General features: G+C 41.4%; 1 protein-coding gene across 1 annotated transcript in view; it reads left to right on the top strand.

Annotated features, from left to right (window-relative positions):
• LOC149156263 (3-hydroxyisobutyryl-CoA hydrolase 1-like) overlaps positions 1 to 20,407 on the top strand; it is a 349,800-nt gene that overhangs the window by 176,985 nt on the left and 152,408 nt on the right. The gene's annotated exons all lie outside the window — the stretch shown is intronic.

The following is a 20,407-nucleotide window of genomic DNA, read 5'->3' as shown; positions in this document are numbered from 1 at the left end:
GTGCAGATGCATCAATAGATTTCATAAACATTGTCCCCTTGGGACAACTAACCAAGAAGTTAAGAAGGGTTCTACTCTTTTGGTCAGTGCAACTATTTGACATGACTGTGCATCCAGTTTGTTCCCATGATGCCCTAAACTCCTCCAATCTTGAAGTGCAATCAGTGTTTTCATCTTGAAGAAGAGGCCCTCCTAATTCTACAAAGGTGGGGGCTTTGTACCCTGGGCCAACGACAACAATATCATCAAACATAGGCTGGTAGAATGGGTTTGTCTTGGCAATGTTGAAAGGAACATCACTCCATAGAAGACACTTACTGACCAACCTGTTAGCTTCTGCCTTTTCCTTTTTTTTAAAGTACTGATTTGATGCCAGGTTGTGCACCAACTGTCATTCTAGGAACAAAAAAATATGAGATAGATGAGGGGTTGGGACATATGGGTGAAAAAGGTGATGCTGAAGAAGAACTGCCACTCTCAATTCCCCCCACTCTTGAGGCCCCTATAATATCGCAATTTTCGCAACACTAATTATGATAGCCAAACGGAGATCGTATGCCAAAGTTACAACCCCGAGAAATTGATGTACTAATTTACCTAAACGGGGTCCACAATTTTGACACTTCATCTCCTATGGTTAAGTTTATGGATGTTTAGGGTTTTCGATTGTTTCTCAATATCAAATAGGCCTTGGAGCCTCGTTGTAACACAGTTCAGAGGCATGTAGCCACCACATCTCTTCTTAGAGATAAGCTACCATCGCCCGAGCTAGTTTATTTCCATTCTGTTTGTAAGCATATTTCAGTATTCTAGTATTAATGAAATAAAGTGTTATTTCTGATGCATGTCTGTATTTATGGTTATATATGTAATTTGTTGCATTTTTGCTTAAGTTCAGATCAATGGTATCAGAGCAATCTGCTCTTTCTTTGTTTTTCTTTGCATGTACCCGACGAGGTCAGGGTATAAGGAGTTAGGACTCGATCTGGTTGAACCTTTGCAAGACTAGCCTTGCAAAACCTGACGGCCTCTTATGGCGGGAGAAAAGAAAGACGAGGGGGCAGGAGATCCTATCAAAATATTGCTCGAGGAAGCCCTTGAGCGACAGAGGAATGCGATAATGGATAACTTTGCCCAGATCCTTCGACGGCTATCCACAGGCAACGCATCTTCATCTAGCAGCCACTCTGGAGGCACCACTCCTTTTAAGGTACACAGTACAAGATAACTTTGACATTCCCATATTTGAGGGCCAGATAGATGCAGACGTCGTAGATAAATGGTTGAATCTATTAAAGGATATTTTTCAGTTCATGACTTTTTCAATCGAGAAAAGATTACTTTTTTACTTCTCAAAGATGCCCCACACGTCAAGGACTAGTGGGAAACCTATTGTGAACAAAAGGATGAGAGGGAATCCTCACTGTTTTTAGCCCCACCCACATGGGATTCTTTCCGGGATGCCATCAAGGGACAATATTACCCTGTTGGGAGCTATGAAGATAAATACATAAAGTGGACCACGCTACGACAGGGAAGGGACCAAGATGTGCCGGAGTTCACAAATGTTTTCCATACCCTCCGCACAAAATTGGGTATCAAGGATTCTAAGCAGCATTTGATACTCAAGTACTGCAACTGCCTGCACAAGTACGTCAGGACGAGATGGAGTTCCTGGGCAACTCCTCGCTTGGCACGACATACCAATACGTTGTCAAGATTGAGCAGAATTCTAAACAGAAGAAGCGAGACTTTGGATTTGCGAATCCAAAGCAAGGAAAAGGCGGTTCCAAACCACAAAGTAAAGGCCAAAGCCAAGGCGGGGCGACCCAAGACAACCCGTCGAAGCCGTAAGCAAAGAACAACGCCCTGAAGACAAAGAAGGACTCAGGAAAATGGTGTGAGTTCTATAAGAGCTCCACTCGCAACTCAAGTGAGTGCCAGGCTAAGTAGTCACTGGTGGCCGAGTTGAAGGTTTCTGAATTAGACGCATGTTCCGACTCTTAGTCAGAACCCGACAAGGGGAATGACAAAGGGAAGGAGATCATTGATGTGGAGCCCAGTGTCACCGTGGTCATCACCAAGATCCAGAAGAATGAGCCTGAAGATCCAGAGGAGGGGGAACGCCTCTTCCACTCACAGATGTGGGTGAAGGGTTCTCCGCTATAGTCCATGATGATTTCTAGTAGCATTGGATGTGCTTTAAGCCTCAAAATTTGCAGGGAGGTTTGGACACATGTATTCCACAATACCCAAAAATCGTTTTGGGAAAATTCCACCTAGAGACAGTTTTATTAAAACAATTAATTATTTTTAATGGGTGCCTAAGCCCGAACTTAGGAAATTAAAATAATTAAAGGGTATTAATCTAACTGTGAGTGAAACTTCTAGAAAAAGACGAGGATCATGCTAAAATGATCTGAGCCATTGATTAGGATCGAATCTGGGCCATTGGTTCTCAACAAAAAGATTAGAAGAGGAGGCTTGAGGGGCATTTGGAAATCATATTGAGTGAAGATCAAAAGATCGAATTTCTGAGGCACAATAGTTGCCGGGAAGAGAATTCGAAGTGATCTCTTGCAGTGAGGGGCAAGGATAGTTTCGGTTGGAGATTTCTCTTGATTCGGGAATACTCAGTAGAGCAGGCAGAGAGAGATCGGGAGAGGCAGCGCAAAGGCTAAGCTGGCCAGCGTAGGCTAACGCAGAGGTAGCGCAAAGCCTTGAGGAGGTCCGTATTTTTGCTGGAGGAATCGATTTTTGAAGCCGAAAGCCGAGGTGTGAGACCGGGAGGTGGAAATCAAAGTTCTTGGGAGGCAAATCGATCAACAGAGGGAGTGATGCTGTCCCTAGACGCTGTGACATTGGGCTGACGCAGTGACTGCGCAGAGGCAGCAAGGGGCAAGCCATTCTGTGGCTGGATCAGTCAGGATCGCCTGTGATAGTGTGAGGTACTTCTCACTATTCTTCTGTCAGTGATATTCTTTGTACTGGATAGCCAACAAGGCATCTAGAGATTGTATTTAGAAAACTACTGCTTAATAATAAAACCCTCAATTGCTGCACCGGTTTTCCCGCATTGGGTTTTTTCGGGGACTTTTGTCCAAAAATAACTGTGTAGATGTGTGTGATGTTTATTTCTCTCCTGTACTGTATTTAGTTTCCACAGTTTTATTTGGTGTAGGCTGTAGTGTATGTATTTCGGTATTTGCCGTAGAAAACTGCAAGTAACTTGTTCAATTTATTTAACAAGTAGGTGAAATATAATCAGTTTGCTACAGTAGCAATCGATTGACCGATTTTTCATAGTTCATTGTCAATAGCAAGAGCCAAAAGAACCTCATTTCAACAGAGATTGTGAAGCGACTGGGTCTACCGACGACAGCACATCCGCAACCGTACACCATTGGGTGGCTTCATCAAGGACGAGATCTCTGCGTCAGCCAACAATGCCTCCTTTCCTACATCATCAAGCCCTTCACGGATGAGGTACTGTGTGATGTTGCTCCTCTTCAAGTTTGTGATGTATTATTAGGACAACCATACTTGTGGAAGCGACATGTTATATATGAGTCTCGACCTCGCCCTGTGATTATTACTTTGGGCAATAAGTTGTACAGGATACCGGAGGTAGCCCACCTACCGCAGTAAGATCATTTCCCAGACCAGGGAATTTGTTTTCCTTATGATTCGCCCTCAGGGCAAGAAGAAGGTTGTGGCCACAACTTCTAGACAGGGCTCCTTCGCACAACAGCAGTAGATGGACAAGGTCGTGGAGGAGTACAGGGACATTTTCGCCTCACCTACAGGGGTACCTCTACATTGTCAGGTCAAGCACTCCATTGATCTGACTCCGGGCGCGTCACTACCCAATGGACTGATCTATTGACGCTCTGTTCTGGTGAACAATGAGATCAAGAGGCAGATTCGGGAGCTATTGCAGAAAGGGAACATTAGGCCAAGCTCATCACCCTGTGGGAGCCCGATTGTATTGGTATAGAAGAAGGATGGGACCTGGAGACTCTGTATTGACTATCGGGCGCTGAACAAGATCATTGTTCGGAATAGGTACCCAATCCCACGGATTGATGACCTTCTGGACCAGCTCAAGGGGGCCAAATATTTCAGCAAGATTGACTTGAAGTCCGGTTATCACTAGGTGCCTATTGAACCCTCTGATGTGTGGAAGACTGCCTTCAAATCCAAGGAGGGCATTTTCGAATGGTTGGTCATGCCTTTCGGGTTGACGAATGCCCCCACAACCTTCATGAGATTGATGGATGACATATTGCAACCCTTCACCAATGCATTCATGGTGGTGTATTTAGATGACATCTTAATCTTCAGCCAGAGTTGGGAAGAGCACCTCCACCATATTCGATAGGTCTTTCAAACCCTGCGACAACACAGGCTGTGTGTCAATTTGGAGAAATTCACTTTTGGTATGACCCAGGTTCAATATCTGGGGTATATCATTGATGAGCAGGGTGTGCATGTGGACCTAGCGAGGTCCAAGTCATTCGGGATTGGCCAGTCCCAACTACTCTAACAGAGCTCCGCAACTTTTTGGGTCTTGCCAATTTCTACCGCAGGTTTGTGTGGGGGTTCTCTCATATCACTTTGCCTTTAAGTCAAGTCACTAAGGGCAGAGCGAAAGCAAACTTTTTTTGGTCCGAAGCCCAACAGAAGGTGTTTGCTGAGTTGAAACATCACCTCTGCTCTTCACCTGTGCTCACATTACCAGACCTGCACCAACCATTTGAGATTGAAATAGATGCCTCTGACTATGCTATTGGTGCAGTTCTTACTCAGTAGGGGCATCCAGTGGCTTACCACAGTGAGACACTTTTAGACACAGTCCGAAACTATCCCACTTACGACAAAGAAATGTATTCCATTGTGCAGGCCTGCTATCAATGGAAGTATTACATTCTGGGGAAGGAAATGGTCATCCACACAAACCACCGACCCCTGCAGTTCATATAGACACAAGGGAAGTTGCAAAACGATTGCCATTAGAAATGGTCCACATACCTGCAACAATTCCATTTGAACATCAAGTACAAGAAGGGTAGCACCAATAATGTTGCAGACTGCCTCAGCCGACCACCTGTCATCGCGCTGATCATTGTGCTCGACTCTTGTGGGTACTAGACTTCACGGTGGCCACATATTTACAAGAGCGATCCCAGATTCGGCAACACATACCAGACACTCTTGGAAGGTAAGCAAGTTCCAAATTTTCACCTCCAGGTTGCACTGTTATGCCACCTGGGACACATCTGTGTTCCTTCAAGAGAGATTGGCAAGTTGATTTGGGAGGCGCACTACGTTTGGGTCGCTGGACATTTCAGAGTAGAGAACACAGTGGTATTACTGCAGAAGTATTTTTATTGGCTGAACCTTCGTCGGGATGTTGGGAGGTACATTAAATCCTGCACTGCCTGCGCCATTGCCAAACCAACCATTAAGAAGCAAGGCCTATATATTCCTTTACCTACTCCTAGTCGACCTTGGGAATCCATCTCCATTGATTACATGTTGGGCCTTCCTTCTACTAAGCATGACAACGACTACGTTTTCGTGGTCGTTGACAGATTCTCTAAGATGGCCATTGTGGCAGCCTGCAAGAAGAGTATCACAACAGAGACCACTGTTAATCTCTTTCTTGAGCGAGTGTGGGTACACTTTGGGATCCCATAGTCCATTGTCTCAGATTGGGACATCAGATTCTTAAGTGCATTTTGGTCAAGTCTCTAGTCGATGCTGGATACCAAACTCACTAAGTCCACAACTTTCCATCCCCAAACTGATGGCCAAACAAAAGTCGTCAACAGGATGATCATACACATTCTGCGCATGTACAACTTGAAGCATCCACGCACATGGGATGAAAGCCTCCCCTATGTCCAACACAACTACAACAGAGCTCTCCACAGCTCAATGGGCCACAACCCCTTTCAGGTAGGGTTGGGATTTCAACCATTATGTCCCATTGATGTGGCCATACCATTTGCAGCTACTCAGGCAGATTCGGCTCATGTCCAGTTCGAAGCCAACAAGGCTAACAACTTCATTGAACGCATTCAACACATCCTCCAACAGGTCCATGATATATTGGACATAGCCAATGCTAAGTACAAACAAGGCCATGATCAACATCGGGTGCCACACAAGTTCCAGGCGGGCAACAAAGTTTGGCTACATTTGCCTATGTCCAACACAACTACAACAGAGCTCTCCACAGCTCAACGAGCCACAACCCCTTTCAGGTAGGGCTGGGATTTCAACCATTATGTTCCATTGATGTGGCCATACCATTTGCAGCTACTCAGGCAGATTCGGCTCATGTCCAGTTCGAAGCCAACAAGGGTAACAACTTCATTGAACGCATTCAACACATCCTCCAACAGGTCCATGATATATTGGACATAGCCAATGCTAAGTACAAACAAGGCCATGATCAACATCGGGTGCCACACAAGTTCCAGGCAGGCAACAAAGTTTGGCTACATTTGCAGAAGGAGCGCCTCGCTGGACCCCATCGCAAGCTTCGCCCACTCCGATATGGCCCATACACCATCACCAAGGCTGTATGGGACAATGCCTTCGAACTCCACATTCCACTGTTCCTTGGTCTGCACCTAGTGTTCAATGTAGACTGCCTTGGGCCATACTTTCCATCATTGCTGAACATATTCGACATTGCAAAACAACTCACACCAACAGAGCTAAACCCAGACTACATGGAACAGGCCACAACTGATCGGATCATGGACACACAGATCAAGAACACTTGCTAGCAGAAGATCGAACTGTATCGGGTTGTCAAAGTTGGCCAACTCCTTCCCCAAGGCAAGTGGCTCACCTGGGACCAAGTTCAACAGAAGTTTCCCATCTCATGGAGGCACTCAAGGCAATGGGGATCATTTCTTCCTAAAGGGGGAGGACTAATCCAGGTGGATATTGGTGGCCACTCTCTTATTCCACTTGGACCCCCAACACTGTTTCTTTCATTTTTTTCTATTTCCTTAATTGTAGCACAATTTACTATTTTTGGCATTTTTTCGGGTCTTGAACTTTTGGAGCCGTTTTGAGGCCCTAAATGAAAATCGAATTCTTGATCAACTTGGTGTGTTTTCCAACTGACCCTCAAGCCTTCTCTTATACTTTTCTCGTTGGTCCATCAATGGCCGAGATTAAATCTCTAATCAACGGCTAAGATTAGATTTGGCTTGATCCATGACTTTTGGACCCTTCTAACACAGTTTTATATTAATACCCTTTAATATTTTGTTTTATATTAATACCCTTTAATATTTTATTTTTCCTAAGTTTAGATTTAGGAACTCCATTAAAAATATTAATTATTTTAATATCTCCCAAACTGGTTAGAATTTGCCCAAACCATTTCTGGGTCTTGGGGATCTCATGTGCTTTAGCTTGTCTACCAATTTTCATGGCTAGAGCACATCTGATGATACCCCAAATCAACACTCCCTCTTAGCGAGGACTGTGCTCTAACAATACTCCATACTGAGTATCACCCTGATCATCCAACATCGGTCCCTGTGCTGATGCTAGGTCTCTCTACCCAACATCCTCTGCACTGTTGCATCATGTACTGCTACCCATGACCCTGCCACTGCCACTACTGCATCCGTACGACAGCTCCCTCTACATCTGTGTTGCTGCTGGTCCATATACCTAGCACTGCATTTGCACTGCATCCCCTTCTCCTCATGCTGCATCGTGCTGCCCATAGCACTGTCACTGCTAACTGCTGCACTACAACCCAGTTACTTAGAAGGAAGTCACTGATCCACTCAACTCTGACATCCCTGTCAGGCTAGAGACTCTCCCGAGGTTGAAGCTCCCTCTGTCGCTAACAAGTGCTCCCTCTACTGACCTCTGCGCTGTTGCAACAACTCCATGCATCTCGCACCATTGCACACCTCTCTGTGTCATCCTGCACTGGTGCAATACTCCCGTGCTTCTTGCGCTGTTGCATCTTGCTAGCCTTTGTGGTGTCCCGGGACTTCTGCACTGTAGCACTCTTTGCCGTTCCATTTGCATCTGTCTCTATTGACATCTGCTCGTCCTGCTACTCCTCCTCGAGGCTCCCGTAGCAAGGTATAATCCAAGAGGTTGGGTACCTCGAGGATCCAACCCCTCATCGTCTGTAGTCCATCTGACTACAGCTCGATGTTACCCCACTTCCTCTCAAGTGGCGCATGAGCACTCATGGCACAGTCGTCATCCTCGACTTCTTTCTCCGCCTTTGCTGGCGCTGCCTTTGAGTCAGAAGCCTCTCCCTTACTCTTCTTCCTCGGACACTGGTTCGCATAGTGACCCAGTGCTCCACAATGGAAACACTTGACCTTGGAGAGGTCCTTATTCTTCCTCTTCCCTTGCTTTCTCGCAGATGCAAGAGCCGCATCTTCTTCTTCCTCCTTCTTGATTTTGACCCCTTTTCCGCTACTCCCCGCCTTGGTCACCCGTCTGATATCTTCTTGACGAAGAGTCGCCCATAGTTCCTCCCAATCTGGAAGGCTTGACTGGCCCAGTATGCTCTGGACAAATACCTCCAATCCTTTGTGACTGCGTTCAATGCAGTCCTAACCATCAGTTCTTGATCCGGCGTGGTCCCTATGGAAGTTAGTGTTGATTTGGGGTATAGCATCGAATGTGCTCTAGCCACGAAAATTGGTGGAGAGGCTAAAGCACATGAGAGCTCCAATACCCAAACATGGTTTGGGCAGATTCTAAACAATTTGGGAGATTAAAATAATTAATATTTTTAATGAAGTCCCTAAGTCTAAACTTAGGGAAAATAAAATATTAATGTGAATTAATATAAAACTGTGTTAGAAGGGTCCAAAAGTCATGGATCAAGCCAGAGTTAATCTTAGCTGTTGATTAGGGACTTAATTTCGGTCGTTGAATTGTCAACGAGAAAATTATAAGAGGAGGCTTGAGGGTCACTTAGAAAACACACCGAGTTGATCAAGATTTCGATTTTCTGGGGCAGGGTTTGCTGAGGAAGTCGAAAGAGTGATCAGAGTTGTAGCTGAGGGGTAGTGAATACAAAAGCAGAGAGGTAGAGATAGGCTATAGCACTAGGAGGATCAACGCAAAAGCCGGGAGATAGGGATGTAGAGCCAGGTAGAGGTTCACGCAGAGCCAGCCAGGGCTCACGCAAAGGTAGGCAGGAGCTGTGTAGTGCCTTAGAGAACTAGCGTGGGTGACGCAAAAGCTCTAAGGGCTGACACAGTGCCTCCAGAGATTGACGCGGGGTGAGCTAGGGTGACGCTGGTTCAGAAAGGGCTGATGCAGTCCCTAGAGGCTGGCGTTGGGGTTTTCGTGGGGAAGATTGGAGTTGGGAGTTGTCAGAGTGTTTATCCGGGGTTTCAGCCGAAACATCTGTCTCCGACTGAGAGGTACTACTGCCGAGATTATTCTTTGTCGGGTGAGCCGGTTTTGGCACCCAGATTGTATTATGAAACTGCTTAATAATTAAAACCCTCAGATAGCTGCACCGATTTTCTTGCATTAGGTTTTTCTGGGGACATTGGTCCAAAAACAACGGTGTCACTTGTGTGCTTGTTTTGTTTCCTTCAGTTGATGATCTGTAATGTGTTGAGCATGTACTTATATTTATTTTCAGTATTTACATGGTTAATAACTTGTTAATTAATCAGAACAAGTAGGCATAAATAAATCAGAAAAGTGCATGAAGGGTTTCTAACAGTTAGACTTAGAAATTCCAATAGTTAGTTGGTCACGGATCTCCTTCAATCCATCGAGGAAAACATCTATCTACTCTCCCTTCTGCATCTGGTATGACCGTAGCTGATTTTCAAGTAACACCTTCCTCTGCATGGAAGTATGCTGGTGCAATTTCTTCAGGGCACCCCACATCTCATTTGTCGTGTCCTTCTCGACAATATGTGACACCACATGATCCTTGACCCCATCAAGAATGATGCACTTCGCCCTAGCCATTGCCTCCTCGTACTTCTCATTTTCAGCTAAGTCAACTGCGATCACTATTGTTTTCAAGATGAAGTCCTTGATGCAATATCTGTCTAGAATGGACAAGATCTTGGCCTTCCAGACCACGAAGTTGGATGCTCCATCCAACCTATCCTGATCTCTCAGTCCATTCACGACCATTATGCTGCTCTTCTTCTGACTCCTCTGAGTCTTTTTACTTCCCTCCTGGAAGTCTTCGGTTCGACTTCCTCTGAGTCTCGATTTCCTTTCTGGAAATCCCTCCTCCTTGGTCTTGCCGTGTTAGGTATTGTTCTGACCACAGTACCCCACCAGCTTTGCTCCACAAATTATCCGCAGCCTCCTATACCCCTACAACTTGAAGGACTGAGCCTCTAGGCTTTGCGCAGTCCGGACACAGGCAAAATCTGCACCTCCTGGCTACAACGTCGATCCTTCCTCACTGAGAAAGATGACCAGGCACTACGTAGGTCAGGTCTGCTCCTCTCTGCCTCTGCGTTGATCCTCCTTTTGGCTCGAACTGATGACGCAAGCCATCTGCGTCACCCCTTCCTTGCTGCTTTCTGCTAGGAACAACTTCTGTCACTCGGGACAACTGTTTCTGCTGCTACTACTCTGCTCGGCTGATGCCTTCAGTTATCTTGTGATCTGCAACCTCGCTTTGATACCATGTTGGAATTTCTAAGTTTAACCCGTTAGAAATTCTTCCTGTACTATATGATTTATTTCTTCCTACTTGTTCAATTACTTAACAAGTTATTTACCGTGTAAATACTGAAAAATAAATACAAGTACAGTATCAACACATACAGATCATCAACTGAGAGTAAACAAGCACACAAGTGACACTGTTTTTTTTGGACTAATGTCCCTAGAAAAACACAATGCGGGAAAACTGGTGCAGCTATTCAGAGGGTTTTATTATTATGAAGTTTCAAAATACAACCTAGGTGCCAGAAATGGCTCACCCAACAGAGAATGCCCTTGGCAGTAGAACCTCTCAGTCGGAGACAGATATTCCGACTAAATCACCAGATGAACGATCCCTCTGATAGGGAATGCGTCACCCTATTTGGCTCTCCGGCTCCCAGTGTGTCCCACGAAATCCTCCAGCGCTGCCTCTAGGCCCTGCGTTAGCATCTCTGGCCTCTGGGTCAGCTTCTGGAGCCTCTGCGTCAACCTTTCTGGTCTCTGCGTCAGCTTCTGGAGCCTTTGCGTCAGCTTCTGGACCCTCCGCGTTAGCCCCTAGACCCTCCGCATCTCACACGTTGGCCTCTCTGGCTTTGTGCAGTTCTTGGCTGCCTCTGCATGGCCTCTAGTTGGCTCTATGTCAACCTCTCCCGACTCTGCCCTGATCCTCCTGCTATTAACTCTGCCTCTCTGCTATGTATTCACTGCCCCTCAGCTGCAACTTAGATCACTCACTCGATTTCCTCAGCAAACCTTGCCCCAAAAAATCGAATTCTTGATCAATTTGGTGTGTTCTCCAACCAACCTTCATGCCTCCTCTTATACTTTTCGCGTTGGCCAATCAACGGCCGAGATTAAATCTCTAATCAACGACTAAGATTAGATTTGGCTTGATCCTTGACTTTTGGACCCTTCTAACACAGTTTTATATTAGTACCCTCTAATATTTTATTTTTCCTAAGTTTAGATTTAGGAACTCCATTAAAAATATTAATTATTTTAATATCTCCCAAAGTGGTTAGAATCTGCCCAAACCATTTCTGGATCTTGGAGATCTCATGTGCTTTAGCCTATCCACCAATTTTCATGGCTAGAGCACATCCGATGCTACCCCAAATCAACATAGATATGGAGATCAAGGTGGCTTGTCTTGTGCCCCTAATACTATGCAACAGGAAGAAAGTGATCTTGTAAAGGATCCAACTGTCAATGAAAGATTTCAAGACAATTCTCCATATCAAAATGTGCCATCCACTTGGATAGATGCAAGACGAATCCATGATAGTGGAAAAACAGGAACAAGTTGTCAAATCAGTGTCGACAATGAAAGGGAAAATGATAAGCATCTTATAAAAGAACTAAAACAGTTGGTGAAAGACATGCAGTTCAGTGAAACGCAGTTGGTAAAAAATATGGAGCTTAATCAAGAAAAATTGATAGCTAATTACGCCAAGGATATGAGAAATTTGTACACCCAACTGGAAAAACGTGATGAGGAGATGGAAATCATGAAAATTAAATACTCCGATCACGTAGCCATCGTAGTAGAAAAGTGTGCTCAGAATATGAAGGCTATGAGGACCGACATGCATAGTCATCATGAGAAAGAAATGAGTGCTATTCTAGTAAATCATAACACAATGATGGAGGCCATGGAAGCAAGTCATGACAAAGAAAGGACTTCCATGCAAAACTATTTACTTGTCATGAGAGAAAAACATGCTAAGGAGATGGAAACCAAGAAAGCTAATCATGACAGAGAGATGAGCTCTATGCAAAATTGCTTGATGACCATAAAAGCAGATAATGACAAAGTAATAAAGGATATGGAGGCTGGTCAGATATGTCTTCAAAATAAGTTATTGACCATGGAGGAAAACCATGCCAAGGAAGTCAGTGCTATGAAGGTTGAACACTCTAACCAGATGGATGCCATAAAATTTGAAAAAATCACTCTTCAGAATAAGATACAGGTACAGGAATTTCAGCATGGGTCAGAGGATGAAAGAAACAAGGAAACGTCAACAAATCATAAGCCTCCCTGTCTGCTGCAACAAGCTCCATCTTAATATGAGGAGATCATTTGTTCCATTGAAAAGTGGCTAATTGAAGGTGACCCAGATAAAAGAGAAATTGATAAGAATCAAGTTGATGCTTGCAAGGTTGATCCACCAATAATAACAGATTAGGTTCATGAAAATAAAGAAGCGCAGGTCACAGTTGTCTTGAACATTCCATGTTTTCCATATGAGCGTTTTTTGGATCAAGAAGGAAGTTGTGCGCCGACCACATCATCATCGACATCAAATCCTAATGAAAACAAACGAACAAAGTGAAAGAGAAGGAAGAGGCTTGATACATTTGATGGCCAAAAACAAATCGATTTTCGGATAAGACATAGTCCTATGATATGCAGGATCGGGCATGGCACATTCGAAAAACAACCCACAGATTTGCCAGAAAGCAGACAAATGCTCACCATGCACTACATTGAACACATATGGTGCCATGGGACATCCTTTGTATTGTATTCCTAACCTTACACCCTTTTATTTCAGTATTTTATTTTGTAGGTAGATTTATGTTTTTCATGTTATTAGGATAGTTAATAAATGAAGAGCTTATATCTTCCTGTGCTTAATTTTATATGATGATTTTTGAATGGACGCTACTTATGTTATCTTGTGTGTGTTGCATGGATGCAGATTTTGGATTTTCACATTTCTCTGGTGCAACAACGTGTCCCCAAGTAGAGCCAGATGTTGACCACTATGTGTCAACAACTCATAGCAGTACACCCCCTCTTTTTGCAAAATGGATAGCACTTGATTGATGTGTCCATGTCGTCCAGTTATCATCATCAACTTGATCATCATATTATAATGTAAACCCATTCTGCATGTATATGATGTAAATAATCTCAGTAGAACCGTGTCATATATGTAACAACCTACGTAAACTTATCTTTTTAGTGACGATTTCCATTCTAGGAGGTTTTTTGTCTCACCAGTCCATTCTCGGATGGTCAGTAGATTTTTCCTCCAGTCTTACCCCAAAGCTGGAATGGATTTTGTGACTAGGATCTTAGCTGAGTCCTAGTGTTCTAAATTGACTCTATGTAAAAGTAATTTGGGAATAATCCTAACTATTTGGTTAGATTATTTTATTACAGATTACTTGGTTTGCTGGATTTTATTTGTGTCGCAGAAGTGGGTAATCTGTGAGGGTCTATTACAAATGGGTTTTCCCTTTTATGATGTAAAAAAAATGAAAATCATGATGTAAAGTGTTTTGAGGGTTGGAAAAATAATTTATTCCCTCATAAATTAATTAATTAAATTTTTTGGCAAAAAATTAATTAAAATCTTAAGCTAGAAATTTAATTAATTCTAGGTCCTAGGTAAATTTAAATTCTTCAAAGGCAAAATTCGTCGGTTTAAAAAAATTAAATTTTAAAAGGTCCCGGGACTAAGGTAAATTAATTATTTTGATAAATATTAAACCTTTGATTCCTAGGTGTTAAGTCAAAGTCAAAATTTTGGGGAAATTAACTCAATTTTTATTTTTGAATTTATTAAAAAGCATTTAAATAAAAATTTCGAATTTCCCCAAATATTTAAATATTTCGATGGATGAGATTAAAAGAAATTTTAATCTTCATCAACGGTCGAGATTGCTTTGACGAGGATCACTCGAACTAGCCGTTGGAGGATTTATCTTTAAATAGGAGGTCATTTGTCAGTTGATTCATCCGATCTCTAAATCGTGTACTAATCTCTCAAGCTCTGTTGTATACTTTTTTGAATTAATGCAAAAGTCTTTGGGGTTTCAACGTGTTGTGGTGTTCCTCTTCATGAACTTATTGTAACAATGTTTAATTTTTGCTTAATGTTATGTGAAAACTATCAATCAATAGCTCTTTTAGAATAACACAGGTATCTTATTCAGTTTATTGGATCTAGGGTAACATTCTTAATTTTGATCGAAGTAGTAGATATCTCTATTGCTTCAAAATTTCGTTGTTGTTCTATTTCTCTACTTGGTTTGATGGTTGATCTAGTGTTTGCAGGAGATCTTTCGGGTTTTCGTTGAGCGTTTAGGGATAGTTCTCGGTTGGACCAACCAACTCTTAGCGTATATTTTTAGAAGAGCCTACTGCACATAAACTTCGGGACTTATCTTAAGATTAAATTATTTTTCCTGCAGGGTGTTTCTAGCCTAGTACCTCTCCAAAATTTTCAATTTTTTTATTTTTATTTTTTAAATAATTGTGGAAAATTGATAGATTTGGCTGTTGAGAGCCTTAGATTATTAGATCTGGGAGTAGAGTTGGACTCATACTCCTAAGATCTGATAGATCTACCGTCTTTGTGCACAAATCCGTAATATTTTTGGCTTTCTGGCTAGGTTTTTGGGGCTTTGTTTATTTTTGTAGATCTGGGTTCTGGGTGTTTTGTTTTTGCAGGTGCAAATCTGAAGGATTTTTTTTTTTTTTTGAAGCCAGATCTAGGCTCTGGAGGGTAAGATCTGGCCTCAATACCATTTTGGAGGGGCATTATTCCAAATTATTTTCAGTTGGAGGATTTCAGAGTTTAGATATGAGGTTTTTCTACAAGAGACTCAATGACAAATTTTAAGTAGAAGAATATATCATTTGAATAAAAAAATTCCGGGAAATTTTCTTAGGTTTTTGGTTACCATTTTCTAATGCGTTTTTCCCCTCTGGAAAATTTCGAATTTTTTTTTGGTGACTATATTTTGGGGTTTCTCCTCATCTTGGTCCTTTCACTGTTCTCCCTCTCCTCTGCCCTGTGGCTCCTATCCCTCTTCCAACATCTCAAACCTGGAGGAAAAAACCTTCACGGTTTCATTCCCTCGACCTGTGCTTTATCCTGCTGTTGTGCATGAACCCTTTCTTCCTTCCTGCGTTTTTTGCTCCCTATTCCTGCACGCAGCCCCAACTCTTCCTTCTCTTTGTGCTCCTCTCTCATTCCTTGCCAAAAGGTCCAGCTCTTCTTCATTTCTCTGTGGCCTTCCTCACTCATCTGTTCCTGCGTCAATTTGCCTGCTCTCTCCATCCACAGCCACGCTAAACCTGCAAATCATGAAAGGCAAAACCCCTACCTGCGGTTCTCTCCAACACTGCCTCCTTGTTCCGTCCTTCATTATCTTTGCAGCTCCCTCCCTTCTGTGTCCGTATACTAACTTGCGTCCAAGCATTCCTCCTGCCGCCATTGAGTCAACCTGCAAGCTAAATTCTTAGCTCTTGCTGCCTCCCTTTTGCCCTGCTCCAGTTCCTCTCTGTCGTTGTCCAAACCGGCATAAGCACAAGCAAACAATTCGTTTTTTTTTTATTTCATTTGATCTTTAGGTTAGGGTTGGGTGTGAATAAAAGAATTTCGATTTGTTTTTCTGTTTGTTTTAAATTTTTTTGTTTTTTGACTTTTTCATTTTTTTCTTGATTTTAATTTTTGTGTGATTTTGATTCTTATGGCATTATAATAAAAATTATAAAAATAAAAATTTCATTTCCAATTATTATTTTTTTTTTTTGATTTTATAACTTTGATTTCCTTTGTTTTTTTTTCTTTTTGTTTTTTTACTTGAGGTTTTAGTTTCATTAGGGTTAGGCCTTTTTTATTTAATTCGTTTTTTTTTCATTTCAATTTTTTGTTTTGATTTTTTGCGACTTTAACTTGTTTTTAGAGATTTAAATCAAAAGAGGACTTAGCGCTTTGACATTAAAAAATATAAATTTTTATGTGGCCTTTGGCCCATTAAAAATTTAGTTCAATAAGTCTTTTTGATTTTTGATTTTTTTACATTTGTCACATTAAAAGATTTAATTGATCATTTACCACTTTAAATTTGCTTCATAAGCTTAACACATTAAATTTGCCTAAGGAATAATTAAATTGTTAATCTAAAGTTCCTTCTTGGTGTCTTTTTGTGTTAAAAGTAAAATTTAAAAGGAAAATTGTGTGGTATTGATATTTTCATTTCTCTATAGTCAAACATGCTTAATAATCACTTAAAATCATATTTAAAGATTCACTATAGGAAATTCGATAATTTTTTCTAGATTTGGGTCATTAAAGAAAAATCATTTAAATTCTAGGATTGTGAATTGCTTAGCATTTGAATTTCATGGTTCTTCATGGTATTTAGATCTTTCGCAATTTAATTGCTATACTTGCATATTACGATCGTTGTTTCTTCTAAATAGCTTGATTGCGTTTCTTCAAGTAGGTTGGTGGTTAATTGAACATCTAAGGCATTAGTCTAAAAAAATCATTTCTATCTTGTGGTTGTGTGTTATTCATCTCATTTAATCAGAACTTGTCTCATTTTCATTAAGCTATTCACCCTTAACTCTCCTAGAGTCTGCGTTCCACAAGTTTCCTTCATTCATTTGCCCCTAGGGACTACCCTCCTTGACTTGTTTAGGAGAGAGTCTAAATGGAGCGAGTAAAGATTAGAGTGACAACCCTTACTCTGAGCGTTGTCACAGTGCCTGGACACTTAGTGCGACAACACAACCAATAGTGTTCTATCATCCAAGACAACTTGTGATGCATACTAGAATGTCCTTAGATGTTAAGAGAAAGCAGTTGAATACATAAATGGTTAATGTGCCTCATAATAGATGACCAACCTTCATTGGATGAGTAGGCTACATGAAGGAAAGCACTGACCGGAGAGTGGAGAAGAGGCATCTGAGGATGGCTATCTATGGATCATAGGGCTGCTGGCTGGCAAGCTGCATCATAGCAGAAATGTTTTCTCCCAGGGTTACCTAGACATATGGGTGGGTAACAGGCACTTCAATTTTTTACATTTCATAGCCAACTCTTTGTAAGCATAAACTTGATCATTTGCATAAATATTCTGCTCACTTGCTTGGCTTTTATTGAGTGGTTATGGAATATATCAAATCCGATTATGTGCATCAGCTTTGCATTTTCATTTCCAGATTTTCATTTTCCCTATGGATCATAGGGCTGCTGGCTGGCAAGCTGCATCATAGCAGAAATGTTTTCTCCCAGGGTTACCTAGACATATGGGTGGGTAACAGGCACTTCAATTTTTTACATTTCATAGCCAACTCTTTGTAAGCATAAACTTGATCATTTGCATAAATATTCTGCTCACTTGCTTGGTTTTTATTGAGTGGTTATGGAATATATCAAATCCGATTATGTGCATCAGCTTTGCATTTTCATTTCCAGATTTTCATTTTCCCTATGGATCATAGGGCTGCTGGCTGGCAAGCTGCATCATAGCAGAAATGTTTTCTCCCAGGGTTACCTAGACATATGGGTGGGTAACAGGCACTTCAATTTTTTACATTTCATAGCCAACTCTTTGTAAGCATAAACTTGATCATTTGCATAAATATTTTGCTCACTTGCTTGGCTTTTATTGAGTGGTTATGGAATATATCAAATCCGATTATGTGCATCAGCTTTGCATTTTCATTTCCAGATTTACTTAGAACCAAATAAACACATTATTCTTGTACCCATAAGTTCTTTCAAGTTTCAACTCACATAAAATCTGGAAATTAAAACCATTAATGCTAAGCCATCCATACAATGTAAATCTCTTTTCCATCCATAGTGGTCTTAGGGTTTTCCCCTTTGTGTTGAAGAGTTGTTCAACCTAAAATGTGGGTGTGGGTCATTGAGGTGACAATGGTGTTGAATTTTGCTTAGGGCATAACAGAACAACACAATTACAACTTCAACAGATCATTATTAGCATTCATATAGCATTTAACAATATCATTATGCAGTTTAAACATTCTATCATCAAAACCATGAAAAGAGCAGTAAAATATAACCATGAAACCATAAGACAAGAGACACAGAAATTAGGCTCACAGCTAGGGAAAAACCCACAAGGGGAAAACCCAGAAAAGTTATGTGAGAGAGAGTTTCCAAATTCATCAATACATTGTAAATAACAATAGCAGAATAATAGCCAAACCAGAAACCAAGATTATAATCAATTTCCATGTCAAGATCCAACCCCCTAGAATTTCGGCATCCCCATGAAATTTCGGCCCTCCCTAGAATTTCGGCAGCCCTCCTGAAATTTCGGCATCCTCCTGAAATTTCGGCTCTCCCTATAATTTCGGCATCCCTCCTGAAATTTCGGCCTCCTCCTAAAATTTCGGCCCTCCTGTAATTTCGCTGGATCAGAGAAGCATCAGCCCAAGTTTTTTGTGTCCAAAATGAGGAGAAATGATCTCCTTTATATAGCCTTCAAGTGGGGTTGAATGGGTGCCTCTTAGGGGCCCAGCCGACCTAATAAATTTGAAGGCAATTTAAAAAATTCAAATTTTCATTTCTTTTTCAAGATGAAAATACCGACCATGGCTTCCATATTTACCAACAAATGGCGACCCCTCCAAGTTGCCTTTAGGTCCATGTGTGGATTTGAAAGGTAACAAACTCTTCAAGTTTTGGGAGATGTCACCTCTCTTGAACCTAGGACTAGGTCTATGTATGTGGGGCCAGGTTCATGGGCCCGTACACCTTATATGGTTCATGAAGGTTTTTACACAGGAAACTAATGGGAGGTGTTTTCACAGGCATTCCCAATGTTTTTCTTACTAGTTCCTAGATGTGGAATCATTCCTATACACAAATAAGTTGAAGTCCAAGTTTTGGGAACATAGAGAATAATAAATACATTTGTCTAAAAATAAGCAATTTCAAACAATTACATAAATCTTAGTAACATCACTTTTTTGGACATCATAATGGATACCAGATAATGAAGTACAACATTGATAGTAGGCACCAAAACCAAGAACATAGAGCAGATCAAAGAACCATATCAATGATTCAGCTTGGTGTTCTTTCCCTAATACTAATGGTCCTCCTTTGCTATATGTTAAGTACACATTTTAAATCTATTAGTTTTATCTTCTCAGGTTAGCCTTTTGAAGGGACTAAACCACAGGAGGGAGATTATTGGGGCCAGGTGGCTTTGCTATGAAAGGTCCACTGGACAGTATTTGTATCACATAGAGCTTACATGAATACTCATTCTGACAAACAAGTAATCAACTGCTAATGCCCCTTCTAGGATTTACTCTAATATCATTCTGCTACTTATTCAGAACCAGATGAATCTTTAAAAACTAGAGTTTTGTGAATAAGTGAAAAGAACATTAAGCAAATAATGCTCAGAGAAATTTCACACTATGATGATAAAAAACAGGAATTCACACAAAGAACATCCAGGTGCACTGATCATGCTTTAAAGCCTGCAAAACAGTTCACTCTTTATGCCTTTAAAGTTTAATGTATGCATTTGAGCCAAAGGATTCCATCTGTTTGTCTTTTTAAAGTTCTACCACTTCTTCAAGCTTTCTTACAAACTAGCTTACGTTTCATAAAGCAGCAACAAATACCCTCGTCCAACACAATGATTACATTGATAATTCTAATAACACATGAAACTTGGGATGCTTCTCCTTAACTATAAGAACTAATGACTAAGTATACAAGTTCCCTTTGAAGATATGCTGTTGCTGGTGACCAACTTTGTCTACTTTTGAGCCAAACATGGTGAATGTGGAACTTTAATTGCCTCTAATTAACATTACACATATCTATGTTACTTCAGTATAATTTTTGTTTCTTTCCTTGGTTATATCTTTGGTATATGATCATCTTTTGTCACTGTAATACTG

This window comes from Pinus tabuliformis, chromosome 9 (assembly GCF_031772625.1).
Source record: "Pinus tabuliformis cultivar Carrire ecotype Pingquan chromosome 9, CPIR1, whole genome shotgun sequence".
NCBI lineage: Eukaryota > Viridiplantae > Streptophyta > Pinopsida > Pinales > Pinaceae > Pinus > Pinus tabuliformis.
The sequence above is the reverse complement of the archived record's forward strand: the minus strand, read 5'-3'. Positions and strand labels throughout refer to the sequence as shown.